The 14604-nt window shown below is 49.4% G+C and overlaps 1 protein-coding gene across 5 annotated transcripts in view; it reads left to right on the top strand.

Annotated features, from left to right (window-relative positions):
• Positions 1 to 14604, top strand: part of CEP290 (centrosomal protein 290) — a 451099-nt gene that overhangs the window by 286865 nt on the left and 149630 nt on the right. The gene's annotated exons all lie outside the window — the stretch shown is intronic.

Below are 14604 nucleotides of genomic sequence, written 5' to 3'. Positions count from 1 at the left end.
CACCAATGGAGACAGCGGAATATATTTAGTGACACCCAGGTGGTTAGAGCTCTCTGTCACCCCATCAGTGTCGATGTGTTGCTATGGCAGGTGGGTGGTTAATAAAGGCCTCGAAACCTGCAGTGACGTTATGCTTTGGTATGCCGAGTATAGCAAAGCAATGTAACAGAAATTAGAGGACAGAAGATTATGAAGTCCTCGAGCAGACCTATAAAAATTAGTTTTACAGGATTTTCACCAATCCAGAGAATAAGTTGTAGGGATCCTCATTTTCCGGCCACAGTACACACAGGCTCAACGTTTTATGGCAAAAGTGGTTAAAGTTTATTACTTTCATAAACTTTCCAAAACAATATAGGCAGCTTTTCTTCATCCAAAGTGTTCCATACAAACACTCCATACTCAAGGTTGGCACAATAAAGCAGCTGACCCAACTTCTTTTTTTTTTTTCTCCTATACACAACTCCCCTTAGTCACTTTTATAGCAGCTTTTTATATGAGCTGCAAAACCTGGATTAATAGTAATAATCTTTATTATTATATAGCACTAACATATTCTACAGTGCATTACATACATCAGGAAAACTGTCTCTTTTTTTGTAATATTATGTAATGTTCAGTTATGCACCTGTTTGATGAGTGCCATCAGTCTTTTTGTCTAGATTAATGGGGATCATGCCTTCTGACCTTGCACCCCTCCCCCACTAGCCACAAGTGATTTTATTCACTATAGCAGGTCCCTACTTGCCCATACACAAGAGATTTTTAAACCCAGAGACAGGCTTCAGTTCAGAGTAGGTACCCAGTATATGAGGTATACCTTGACGTAGCTACTGGGCAGATTTAAATTGGCCATTTTTGTATGCTAAATATCTCATATTTTTTCTTAGATTACCTTTAGCAGTAATGCATATCTATGAGGGGCTGCTGATAAGTCTTTGGCTTTGTGATCTTTTTTTTATTTCTATAGTAATAGGTGTTACATCCCATGAAAGCTTTATGTGTCTAATATATGTTTTCAAAATTTTGTGTCTGTTGCTTATGGCAACAGTGTTTTATGCACGCCGGAAAACAAAACGGCGGAGTGTAATGCGATATTCACAGCAACTGAGAGCAGAGGAGTGATAAAATTCTTGTTTCGGCAAGGAAAGTCCGCGAACGATATTCATGGTGATATGTCGCAGACATTGGGGGATCAATGCCCTTCATATTCCACAGTTAAGAACTGGGTTGCCAAATTTAAAATGGGCCACTTCAGCACCAATGATGAGGAACGTCCTGGACGACCGAAAGTGGTTGTTGTTCCAGAAAACATTGATGCTGTGTACAACCTCATACTGGAGAATTGACAAATTCCAGCTAAAGCAATAGCAGACATCATGGGGATTTGCCGTGAATGTGTTTGTGTCATTATCCATGAACATTTGGACATGAGGAAGCTATTTGCAAAGTGGGTCCCCAAATGTTTCACAACAGATCAGAGAAGCATGCGAGTGAAAACTTCCCGGTCCATTTCTCAGTGTTATCAGACAGCTAAGAACTTCCTGGATCGACTGGTGACTATGGATTAGACCTGGATTTATTTGTATGATGCTGAAAACAAGGAGCAGTCAAAAGATTGGAAGCACAGTGGTTCTCCTCATCCAAAGAAGTTCAGGATGCAAAAATCAGCCACTAAGGTGATGGCATCTGTGTGCTGCTAATGGACTACCTTCAAAAGGGTTCCACCATCTATCCAAGGTATTACATTGAACTTTTGGACCATTTGAAGGCAGCTTTGAAGGCCAAAAGGTGCGGCAAGCTGTCCAAAGGAATCCTGGTCCTGCAAAACAACGCCTCGGCTCACACTGCACAAGAAACCACGGCAAAACTGACAGAGCTGGGCTTCCAGGTGGTTGACCACCCACCTTATTCACCAGATCTAACTCCCTCCAACTATCATCTGTTTCCAAACCTGAAGAAACACCTCAAGAGTACCAAATTTCACACAATTTATGATGCTATAACTGCTACAGATGCCTGGTTTGAGGCACAACCAAAATCCTTCTTTTTGCTAGGCTTACACAACTTGGAATACTGATGTAAGAAGTGTGTTGACATCAGTGGAGAGTATGTGGACTAAATGCAAAGTTTTATCATCCTATCTCATTTCTTTCTAGATAAAGCCAAAGACTTGTCAGCAGCCCCTCGTACATTCTTTCATTCTTGGTTTTCATGCTTTAGCATTTCAGAGTACAAACTGTCTCTTTCTTTGTCGCTCCATTGGGAGACCCAGACAATTGGGTGTATAGCTTCTGCCTCCGGAGGCCACACAAAGTATTACACTTAAAAGTGTAAAGCCCCTCCCCTTCTGCCTATACACCCCCCCGTGCATCACGGGCTCCTCAGTTTTTATGCTTTGTGCGAAGGAGGCACACATGCAGCCACTGACAGACAGATGGAGCTCTGGTTGAAATCCATCTATGAAGCTATCGGCGCGTCTTTTGCTCCGGCATTCGCAGCCGTATGGGCACTGCAAGCTATCTCAGCTTGTCACTCGCAGATTAATGCAGTCACACGTACCTCTGCTCCGCAGGTGGTGTCCTTAACCTCTCAGGCGTCGGCGTTTGCGTCCTACGCCATTAATGCTGTCCTGGACTCTGCGAGCCGTACGGCGGTAGCATCCGCCAATTCGGTGGCAGTCCGCAGGGCCATGTGGCTACGTGAATGGAAGGCAGACTCTGCTTCCAAAAAGTTCTTAACCGGTTTGCCATTTTCTGGCGACCGCCTGTTTGGTGAGCGATTGGATGAAATCATTAAACAATCCAAGGGAAAGGACTCATCCTTACCCCAGTCCAAACCAAACAGACCTCAACAACGGAAGGTACAATCGAGGTTTCGGTCCTTTCGGCCCGCGGGCAGGTCTCAATTCTCCTCGTCCAACAGGCCACAGAAGGATCAGAGGAACTCCGATTCATGGCGGTCTAAGTCACGTCCTAAAAAGACCGCCGGAGGAACCGCTCCCAAAGCGGCCTCCTCATGACTTTCGGCCTCTTCACACCGCATCCTCGGTCGGTGGCAGGCTCTCCCGCTTTTGCGACGCCTGGCTGCCACAGGTACAAGACCGTTGGGTGAGAGACATTCTGTCTCACGGTTACAGGATAGAGTTCAGCTCTCGTCCTCTGACTCGATTCTTCAGAACATCTCCACCCCCCGAGCGAGCCGATGCTCTTCTGCAGGCGGTGTGCACTCTGAAGGCAGAAGGAGTGGTGATCCCTGTTCCTCTTCACCAACAGGGTCACGGTTTTTACTCCAACTTGTTTGTGGTGCCAAAAAAGGACGGATCTTTCTGTCCTGTTCTGGACCTAAAACTGCTCAACAAACACGTAAAAACCAGGCGGTTCCGGATGGAATCACTCCGCTCCGTCATCGCCTCAATGTCCCAAGGAGATTTCCTAGCATCAATCGACATCAAAGATGCTTATCTCCACGTACCGATTGCACCAGAGCATCAGCGCTTCCTGCGTTTCGCCATAGGGGACGAACACCTTCAGTTCGTGGCACTGCCTTTCGGCCTGGCGACAGCCCCACGGGTCTTCACCAAGGTCATGGCAACAGTGGTAGCAGTCCTACACTCTCAGGGACACTCGGTGATCCCTTACTTAGACGATCTGCTTGTCAAGGCCCCCTCTCGGGCGGCATGCCAACACAGCCTGAACATTGCTCTGGAGACTCTCCAGAGATTCGGGTGGATCATCAATTTCCCAAAGTCAAATCTGACACCGGCCCAATCACTGACATATCTCGGCATGGAGTTTCATACTCTCTCTGCGATAGTGAAGCTTCCGCTGGACAAACAGCGTTCACTACAGACAGGGGTGCAATCTCTCCTTCAAGGCCAGTCACACCCCTTGAGGCGCCTCATGCACTTCCTAGGGAAGATGGTGGCAGCAATGGATGCAGTTCCTTTTGCGCAGTTTCATCTGCGTCCACTTCAATGGGACATTCTCCGCAAATGGGACAGGAAGTCGATGTCCCTCGACAGGAACGTCTCTCTTTCTCAGTCAGCCAAAGCCTCCCTTCGGTGGTGGCTTCTTCCCACTTCATTGTCGAAGGGGAAATCCTTCCTACCCCCATCCTGGGCGGTGGTCACGACGGACGCGAGTCTGTCAGGGTGGGGAGCGGTTTTTCTCCACCACAGGGCTCAGGGTACCTGGACTCCGCCAGAGTCCTCCCTTCAGATCAATGTTCTGGAGATAAGGGCAGTGTATCTTGCCCTAAAGGCGTTCCAGCCGTGGCTGGAAGGCAAGCAGATCCGAATTCAGTCGGACAACTCCACCGCGGTGGCATACATCAACCACCAAGGCGGAACACGCAGTCGGCAAGCATTCCAGGAAGTCCGGCGGATCCTGCTGTGGGCGGAAGCCACAGCATCCACCATATCCGCAGTTCACATCCCGGGCGTAGAAAACTGGGAAGCAGACTTTCTCAGTCGCCAGGGCATGGACGCAGGGGAATGGTCCCTTCACCCGGACGTGTTTCAAGAGATCTGTTGCCGCTGGGGGATGCCGGACGTCGACCTAATGGCGTCCCGGCACAACAACAAGGTCCCGGCATTCATGGCACGGTCTCAAGATCACAGAGCTCTGGCGGCAGACGCCTTAGTTCAGGATTGGTCGCAGTTTCAACTGCCTTATGTGTTTCCTCCTCTGGCGCTGTTGCCCAGAGTGTTACGCAAGATCAGGTCCGACGGCCGCCGCGCCATCCTCGTCGCTCCAGACTGGCCGAGGAGGTCGTGGTACCCGGATCTGTGGCATCTCATGGTGGGTCAACCGTGGGCACTGCCAGACCGACCAGACTTGCTGTCTCAAGGGCCGTTTTTCCATCTGAATTCTGCGGCCCTCAACCTGACTGTGTGGCCATTGAGTCCTGGATCCTAGCGTCTTCAGGGTTATCTCAAGAGGTCATTGCCACTATGAGACAGGCCAGGAAACCAACGTCCGCCAAGATCTACCACAGTACGTGGAGGATATTCTTATCCTGGTGCTCTGATCAGGGTTTTACTCCCTGGCCATTTGTCTTGCCCACTTTTCTTTCCTTCCTTCAATCCGGATTGGAAAAGGGTTTGTCGCTCGGCTCCCTTAAGGGACAAGTCTCAGCGCTCTCTGTGTTTTTTCAAAAGCGCCTAGCCAGACTTCCACAGGTACGCACGTTCCTGCAGGGGGTTTGTCACATAGTCCCTCCTTACAAGCGTCCGTTAGAACCCTGGGATCTGAACAGGGTACTGATGGCTCTTCAGAAACCACCTTTCGAGCCAATGAAGGATATTTCTCTTTCACGCCTTTCGCAGAAAGTGGTCTTCCTAGTAGCAGTCACATCTCTTCGCAGAGTGTCTGAGCTAGCAGCGCTGTCATGCAAGGTGGTTCTGCGTCCGGTTCCGGAATTTCTCCCTAAGGTGGTATCCCCCTTTCATCTCAATCAGGATATCTCCTTACCTTCTTTTTGTCCTCATCCAGTTCACCAATGTGAAAAGGATTTGCACTTGTTAGATCTGGTGAGAGCACTCAGACTCTACATTTCTCGTACGGCGCCCCTGCGCCGCTCGGATGCACTCTTTGTCCTTGTCGCTGGTCAGTGTAAAGGGTCACAGGCTTCCAAATCAACCCTGGCTCGGTGGATCAAGGAACCGATTCTCGAAGCCTACCGTTCTTCTGGGCTTCCGGTTCCCTCAGGGCTGAAGGCCCATTCTACCAGAGCCGTGGGTGCGTCCTGGGCTTTGCGGCACCAGGCTACGGCTCAGCAGGTGTGTCAGGCGGCTACCTGGTCGAGCCTGCACACTTTCACGAAACACTATCAGGTGCACACCTATGCTTCGGCAGATGCCAGCCTAGGTAGGCGAGTCCTTCAGGCGGCGGTTGCCCACCTGTAGGAAGGGGCCGTTTTACGGCCCTATTGCGAGGTATTATTTTACCCACCCAGGGACTGCTTTTGGACGTCCCAATTGTCTGGGTCTCCCAATGGAGCGACAAAGAAGAAGGGAATTTTGTTTACTTACCGTAAATTCCTTTTCTTCTAGCTCCAATTGGGAGACCCAGCACCCGCCCCTGTTCCCTTCGGGCTGTTGTTTTTTTGTGTACACATGTTGTTCATGTTGAATGGTTTTCAGTTTTCCGAACTTCCTTCGGATTGAATTTACTCTAGACCAATTTATAAGTTTCCTCCTTACTGCTTTTGCACCAAAACTGAGGAGCCCGTGATGCACGGGGGGGTGTATAGGCAGAAGGGGAGGGGCTTTACACTTTTAAGTGTAATACTTTGTGTGGCCTCCGGAGGCAGAAGCTATACACCCAATTGTCTGGGTCTCCCAATTGGAGCTAGAAGAAAAGGAATTTATGGTAAGTAAACAAAATTCCCTTCTTTTTCGTCACTTTTGTATACATCAGGAACTCTGTTCTCCTTGGGGCTCACAATCTAAATTCGCTATCTGTATGTCTTTGAGTGTGGGGAAAAAACTGGAGTACCCGAAGAACATGCACACTCCTTGCAAATGTTGTCTTTGGTGGGATTTAAACCCAGGACCCCAGCGCTGCAAGACTGCAGTGCTAACCATTGAGTCACTTTGCTGCCCTATTTAGTGGCATGGGAGCAACCAGTCCCACCCAACTCTTCTGGTCGCTTCTAAAACCTGCACCCAAAAATCTGAACCTATTAAAAAAATCTCTCAGCAAGTTATCATAGCCATAGCCTTCTCTCCTGGACTCACATCACCAAGGCTAGCCACCTTGGTGACTTATACTTCAAATCCAAGCCCTGTCCAGCTGCTGCCTTACATGTTGAGCACTTGCTGATGGCTGGAGGCCAACGAGGAAGACTCCCACACTACACTCAAGCTGGGCCATGAAAAGCCCCTTAGAATAAAATAGTGGCCATGCATGTGCACCACTACTACTCTATTCTTAGTCTTTGGAACTGCCAGTTTACAGTGCCTATCCATCAGAGACAAGTTCTCAGTATCGGTGGGATATTTATAGTTGGGTTCCAGCAATCAGCAAGTTAGCACCTATTCTGTAGGTACAGTTACTCTTAAACTTATTGAACCCCCATTTCATGTGATTTTTTTTTTTTTTTTTTAAGCAAAATTTGCAAACTTTCAAGAACACATTTAATATCTCAACACCACTTGTATAAAGAGTGGTTTCTCCAAATTGATCACAAAAATGCCACTTTTACTGACTACTGCAGTCTCAACATTATTCACCCCTTCATGACAAGTGTCTTTAGTACTTCGCAAAACACACTTTGGCTGGTATAACCTGCTGCAAACAAGATATAGAGCCAGATACCAGTCTCTTTCAACATTCATAAAGACTCATAGCCTATTACTCATGGGCAATCGCTTCCAGTTCTCTATATTCTTGAGTTTGCATGCTGTTGGAGGGTCCAGTGATGCCCAAGCTTCAGCTTCCTCAGGCCTACTGTTTTATTCTAGGATTTCCTAAAACAATGACTGAATTCCAACACTTCTGTCTCTTTTGAGCATATTGAAATTGACTTTTCTTGTGCTTTTGGTTAAATAGAGGCGTATATCTTGGCATTTAAGCATGGAGACCTTCAGTGCTTAGTTTGCTCCTTATTGTTCAAACAGAAACCTCAGTGTCTAATGGGTCCTAATCTTATGGCAAGCCCTTCACCTGAGGGTTTTTGACCATTTGCTGTCTTAAGAAACTGGTGGTAACCGGTGATGGCTTCCTCTTTTAATGGTCGGGTATTGTAACCACTGTTCCTTTTGAACTTGTCCCTTGTTTATACCAGGGCTGTGGAGTCGGGAGTCTGAGTTGGTATAAAATGGACCGACTCAGACTCCTATAATATATAATAAATTGGATACAGTAGTTCAATTCAGAATATGAATATTTTTTCATAGGAATTTGGGAAAGTTATGCAATGTCCTATAAATGGCTGTTCTATTCCTTATCTAAGGCTACATTCACACACAACATTTTTGCTGTGTTTTTTGAGGATACGTTTGTCAGCTTAAAAGCAGATCAGCTTTTTAAAAAAACGCATCACCTGAAAGGTTTTTGAGCTCATAGATAATGTTTTCAATTGCAAAAGCAGATTAGAAAAATGCCAGACAAACGGACATGCTCATTCTTTGTGAGGATCTGTTTTTGAGCCCAAAAACGGATCTTCACAAAACTATGTGTCTGAATGTCCTATCTTGAAACCCATTGGCTTTGCTGGGATGCCCAGAGTCACTGTATTTCACTGAATTATTTTGCCATCAATGTTCGATATGTTTGTGACAAGAAAGAAATTGTTACCAATACACTGGCAGTAGCAGATACTAAAGCTTATCACACCAGCCAGCTTCTCCAGGCCTTAGTGGAAAAAGTTCTGCAAGATTACAAACTCAAAAAAGAACAGGTTCTTGCTATTGTAACAGGCAATGGTTCCAACATGATAAGTACAGTTAAACTGATGAATGAGAGTAATGAACAGCTAGAAGAAAATTTAGGATTCAGTGTGTTTGAGATGGAGCCACAGCGCTGTTCATGTAACTGAGGAACAAACCGATATTACAACAGAAGAACAGAAAAATGATACTTTAGAATTAGATGATCTTGTTGAAGCTGCTTCAAAACACTTTCATATTCATCACATGCGCTGTGTTGTGCACACGCTGCAGCTCTCAATAAGAGATAGTCTGCAAGAGGGACATGCTGGAAATCTGATTGGAAAAGTGAGAAAATTGGTTATTGCCGCCAGAACCCCTAAAATGTATTCCATCTTGAAGAGACGTGCTGGGAAAGTGGAAATTGTTGATCAAGCCACTCGGTGGGGCAGCACATATTTAATGATTGAGCGATTGCTTGAACTAAAATAGTTTCTTATAGATATGGTGAACCATCAGGTAACCCTAAATGAAGGTCAATGGACACAGGTGGCTGAATTGAAAGAATTGCTTAATCACCCATTTACCGTGACTAAAAAATTACAAGCTGAGGATTTAACTCCTTGCATTTTCATAAGGGAGTGGAAGAACTTGCTAATTTGCCTGTCCCAAAGAGGAGGTTTAATTGCAGATGGCATTTCCGCTTCAATGAAACGGAAACAGACACAGCTATTGGAAAATAAAATTCTTCTGTCAGCTGTTTATGTGGACCCCAGTCATTGTATACTGCTTGAGGATTAACAGCTTACTAAAGGAAAGAAGCTCTGACTGAGGTAGCAGTTAAGATGAGCGGCTACAGGACTGCCAGGCGCAAGAGGACTTGGGGCCTGACCGTGCTACTGCTGCCATATATTCATCCTTATCAGATGAGCAGTTTAATTTTGACAAGTATTTGGATGACATGGAGCAGGCAAAGCGTTGCCGCAAGGAAAAAGATTTCAGTCCATCTCCTATAGCAAGCAGATTGACCATATTTCAGCAAAATTTTTCACTTGCGCTAAAAGAAATAGAAAAATTCAACTGTTCTGTGCATGGGGCAATTCCTTTATACCCGGAAATTGTTAGAGATGTTGCTCATGTGGTTATGGCTTTGCCGCCAACCCAAGTTAGTGTAGAGAGGTTGTTCTCTAGCCTAAAGGGGGCTTTACACGCTGCGATATCATTACCGATATCACTAGCGTGCGTATCCGACCCCATCGGTTGTGCGACACGGGCAAATCGCTGCCTGTGGCGCACAACATCGCTCAGAACCGTCACACTACTTACCTGCCTAGTAACGTCGCTGTGACCGGCGAACCGCCTCCTTTCTAAGGGGGCGGTTCGTTTGGCGTCAGAGCGACGTCACTAAGCGGCCACCCAATCAAAGCGGAGGGGCAGAGATGAGCGGGACGTAACATCCCGCCCACCTACTTCCTGCCTCATTGCGGGCGGGACGCAGGTAAGGAGAGGTTCCTTGTTCCTGCGGTGTCACATATAGCGATGTGTGCTGCCGCAGGAACGAGGAACAACATCATTACTGCAGCAGCAACGATAATCGAGATTAGGGGGGTATGTCACTGATTAGCGATTTTGAACGTTTTTGCAACGATTCAAAATCGCTCATAGGTGTCACACGCAACGACATCGCTAATGCAGGCGGATGTGCGTCACAAATTCCGTGACCCCAACGACATCGCTTTAGCGATGTCGTAGCGTGTAAAGCGGCCTCTGAAATTATTAGGTCAGATTTGAGGTCATCTGCGAAGGAGGATCTGATGGAGGCAATTCTATTTCTTACAACAAATTCACAGACTGCACAAATGTTGTTTAGTATGCTTTTGCTGAAAACTGTTGTTTGCCACTTACATAGTTTATTACATAGTGTTATATACACCGATATATATATATATATATATATATATATATATATATATATATATATATACTAGAAGGTGGCCCGATTCTACGCATCGGGTATTCTAGAATTTACGTATTGTGTAGTTCATGTATGATTTTTGTTATATATATATATATAGATGTTGTTGTGTATAGTTACCAAGTGTTTGTGTAGGGCGCTGTACATGTTCTGAGTGTCGCGGGGGGTGAGAGCGGTGTTGTATGTGTGTTGCGTGTGTTGCGTTGTTTGTGGAGCGCTGTGTGTCTGTAGCGTTGTGTGTGTGTGTGTGTGTTGTGCGGTTTGTGTGGGTGTGGTGTGTTTTGGGGGGAGGTATGTTTTGAGCAATGTGTGTGTTGTGCAGTATGTGCGTATATTTGTGTGTGCAGCGTTGTCTGTGTGGGTGTCTGTGTAGGGCGTTGTTTGTGATTCCTAGTGTGTGTGTGTTGTGCAGTGCGCGTGTGTGTGTGTGTTGGGGGGAGGTGTGCACCTCCCATCGTGCTCCACCCGCCATGCTGCGCACTTGCAAACGTGCTCCATCCGCCATGCTGCGCACTCCTAAACGTGCTCCATCCGCCATGCTGCGCACTCCCAAACGTGGTCCATCCGCCATGCTGCGCACTTCTAAACGTGCTCCATCCGCCATACTGCGCACTCCCGATCGTGCACCATCCGGCATGCTGCGCACTCCCAAACGTGCTCCATCCGCCATGCTGCGCACTCCCAAACGTGCTCCATCCGCCATGCTGCGCATTCTCAAACGTGCTCCATCCGCCATGCTGCGCACTCCCAAACGTGCTCCAGTGCGCAGTATGGCGGATGGAGCACGTTTGGGAGTGCGCAGCATGGCGGATGGAGCACGTTTGGGAGTGCGCAGCATGGCGGATGGACCACGTTTGGGAGTGCGCAGCATGGCGGATGGACCACGTTTGGGAGTGCGCAGCATGGGGGATGCAGCACGATGGGGAGTGCGCAGTATGGCGGATGGAGCACGTTTGCTCAGCCTCTCTCCTTCCAGCCTCCCTCAGCATCAGCCTCCCCTCCTCAGCCTTCCTGAGGATCAGCCTCTCTCGTCCCAGCCTCCTTCCTCCCAGCCTTCCCATCCCAGCCTCCTTCAGCATCAGCATTCCCCTCTTCCCTATGATCAGCCTCTCTGCTCCCAGCCTCCTCCAGCACGGCCTGGTCCTCTGCCGACACTCACACACCGGATCGCATCCACTCACACACACACCCGATCGCATCCACTCACACACACACCCGATCGCATCCACTCACACACACCCGATCGCATACACTCACACACACCCGATCGCATACACTCACACACACCCGATCGCATCCACTCACACACACCCGATCGCATACACTCACACACACCCGATCGCATCCACTCACACACACCCGATCGCATCCACTCACACACACAGACACTGACGATATCGCACTTACGCGCTCATACTCACAACATCCGGGGATATCACATGCTTCTGGCCATGTGATCCTCCGTCAGGTCCTGGAAGATCACAACAGCACATTTTCGCCGCCGAGAAGCAAGCGATATCCCAGGATGTTGTGAGTATGTGGATGCGATGTGAGGTGTGTGTGAGGTGTGTGTAAGAGTGAGTGTGAGTGTGATCTGATGTGTGTGTATGTTTGTGTGTGTGCGTGTGGATCTTCTGGCGCAGCAGGACCTTGATGGGCTTGATACCAACGTATCCACACCACTCCCACCACTGCCGTGCGAGCGGGGGCCGGGGGGGGGGAGGGAGTACAGTACTCACCTCCGTGACAGCGCTTGTAACCATGCGAGCATGGTTAGCAACGTATCCACACCAGTCCTGTGCGAGCGGGGGCGGGGGCGGGGGCGGGGGGGGAGGGGGGGGGGTGGGCAGGGAGTACCGTACTCACCTCCGTGACAGCCGTGTCAGTTCGAGAAATGCGCGGGAGGAGGGAGGGGGTGGGGCCAGAGCTAACGTGCATTGCGTGAGGGGGGCGGGGCGTGGCGTGGCCGAATTGCCAATGCCTGCAGGGTGCCGGGGCGAGAGGCCAATCTGTGGGGGGGGCGGAGCCTGGGCGAGCGGCTGGCCAATCCGTGTGGGGGCGCAGCCTGGGCGAGCGGCCAATCCGTGTGGGGGGGCGGGGCCATGGCGAGGCCAGCGGCCAATCAGCTTTGTGTCACCGTAAGGACACAATTTTGGAGCATGACAGACAGACAGACAGATAGACAGACAGACAGACAGACAGACAGACAGAATAAGGCAATTATATATATAGATATATACATACATATATATATATATATATATATATATATATATATATATATATATATATATATATATATATATACATATATATATATATATATATACAGTGGAACCTTGGATTACGAGCATAATTTGTTCCGGGACTGTGCTCTTAAACCAAGTTGCTCTTATATCAAAGCAAAATAGTAAGTTAAAATTTAGTACAATGTGAACATCAGACATTTAAGCATTTTTATGATACAATAATCAAGATATTTGGATAGAACATAAAATATATTTATTAGAATACAACTTTAGAACACAAAAAACTGTAATAAATTGTAAACATGTAATACAATATGTAATTCTAGAAGGTGGCCCAATTCTACGCATCGGGTATTCTAGAATTTACGTATTGTGTAGTTAATGTATGATTTTTGTTATATATATATAGATGTTGTTGTGTGTAGTTGCCAAGTGTTTGTGTAGGGCGCTGTAAATGTTCTGGGTGTTGTCTGGGTGGGGAGGGGGTGTGAGAGCGGTGTTGTATGTGTGTTGCGTTGTGTGTGTTGCGTTGTTTGTGGAGCGCTGTGTCTGTAGCGTTTTGTGTGTGTGGTGCTGTGTGTGTTGCACGGTTTGTGTGGGTGTGGCTGTGGGGTGCATGTGTGTTTTGGGGGGAGGTATGTTTTGTGCAGTGTGTGTGTTGCGCGGTATGTGCGCATATTTATGTATGCCGCGGTGTTTGTGTGTTGGGTGTTGTCTGTGTCTGTGTAGGGCAGTGTTTGTGGTTCCCAGTGTGTGTTTGGTGTGTTGTGCAGTGCGTGTGTTGCGTTGTGTGTGTGTTTTGGGGGGAGGTGTGCACCCCCCATGCTGTGCACCCCCCATCGTGCTCCATCCCCCATGCTGCGCACCCCCCATCGTGCTCCATCCCCCATGCTGCGCACCCCCCATCGTGCTCCATCCCCCATGCTGCACACCCCCCATCGTGCTCCATCCCCCATGCTGCGCACCCCCCATCGTGCTCCATCCCCCATGCTGCGCACCCCCCATCGTGCTCCATCCCCCATGCTGCGCACCCCCCATCGTGCTCCATCCCCCATGCTGCGCACTCCCCATCGTCTTTCATCCCCCCATTCTGGGCATCCCCCATCGTTCTCCATCCCCCCATGCTGCACCCCCCCATCGTGCTGCACTCCCCATCGTGCTCCATCCCCCATGCTGCGCACCCCCCATCGTGCTCCATCCCCCATGCTGCGCACCCCCTATCGTGCTCCATCCCCCAAGCTGCACCCACCATCGTGCTCCATCCCCCATGCTGCACACCCCCCATCGTGTTTCATCCCCCCATTCTGGGCACCCCCCATCGTGGTCCAACCCCCATGCTGCACCCACCATCGTGCTCCATCCCCCATGCTGCACACCCCCCATCGTGTTTCATCCCCCCATTCTGGGCACCCCCCATCGTGGTCCATCCCCCATGCTGCACTCCCCATCGTGCTCCATCCCCCATGCTGCGAACCCCTCAGAGAGGAGTATAATAGGAGGAGTATAATGGGAGGAGTAGTCCTGGGGGGTGGTGTACAGGTGCCCAACGTGTGCGGGGGGTGTGGCCGAATGGGCATCGTGTGCGGGGGGCGTGGCCGAATGGGCATCGCGTGAGGGGAGCGTGGCCGAATGGGCATCGCGTGAGGGGGGCATGGCCGAATGGGCATTGTGTGCGGGGGGCGTGGGCTAGCGGGCATAGCGTGCGGGGGCGTGGGCTAGCGGGCATCGCGTGCGGGGGGCGTGGGCTAGCGGGCATCGCGTGCGGGGGGCGTGGCCTAGCGGGCATCGTGTGTGGGGACGTGGCCTAGCGGGCATCATGTGCGGGGGGCGTGGCCTAGCAGGCATCGCGTGCGGGGGCGTGGCCTAGCGGGCATCGCGTGCGGGGGCGGGCCTGGCCAAACTGGTAATCCATGCGGGGGCGGGGCCAGGCCGAGCCCAGCGGCCAATCCGACGGTTATCACCGTAAGGACACAATTTTGGAGCGAGACAGACAGACAGAATAAGGC

Source organism: Anomaloglossus baeobatrachus, chromosome 4 (genome assembly GCF_048569485.1).
Source record: "Anomaloglossus baeobatrachus isolate aAnoBae1 chromosome 4, aAnoBae1.hap1, whole genome shotgun sequence".
Classification (NCBI taxonomy): Eukaryota; Metazoa; Chordata; class Amphibia; order Anura; family Aromobatidae; genus Anomaloglossus; species Anomaloglossus baeobatrachus.
Note: the sequence above shows the minus strand (reverse complement) of the source record. Positions and strands in the feature narration are given on the sequence as shown.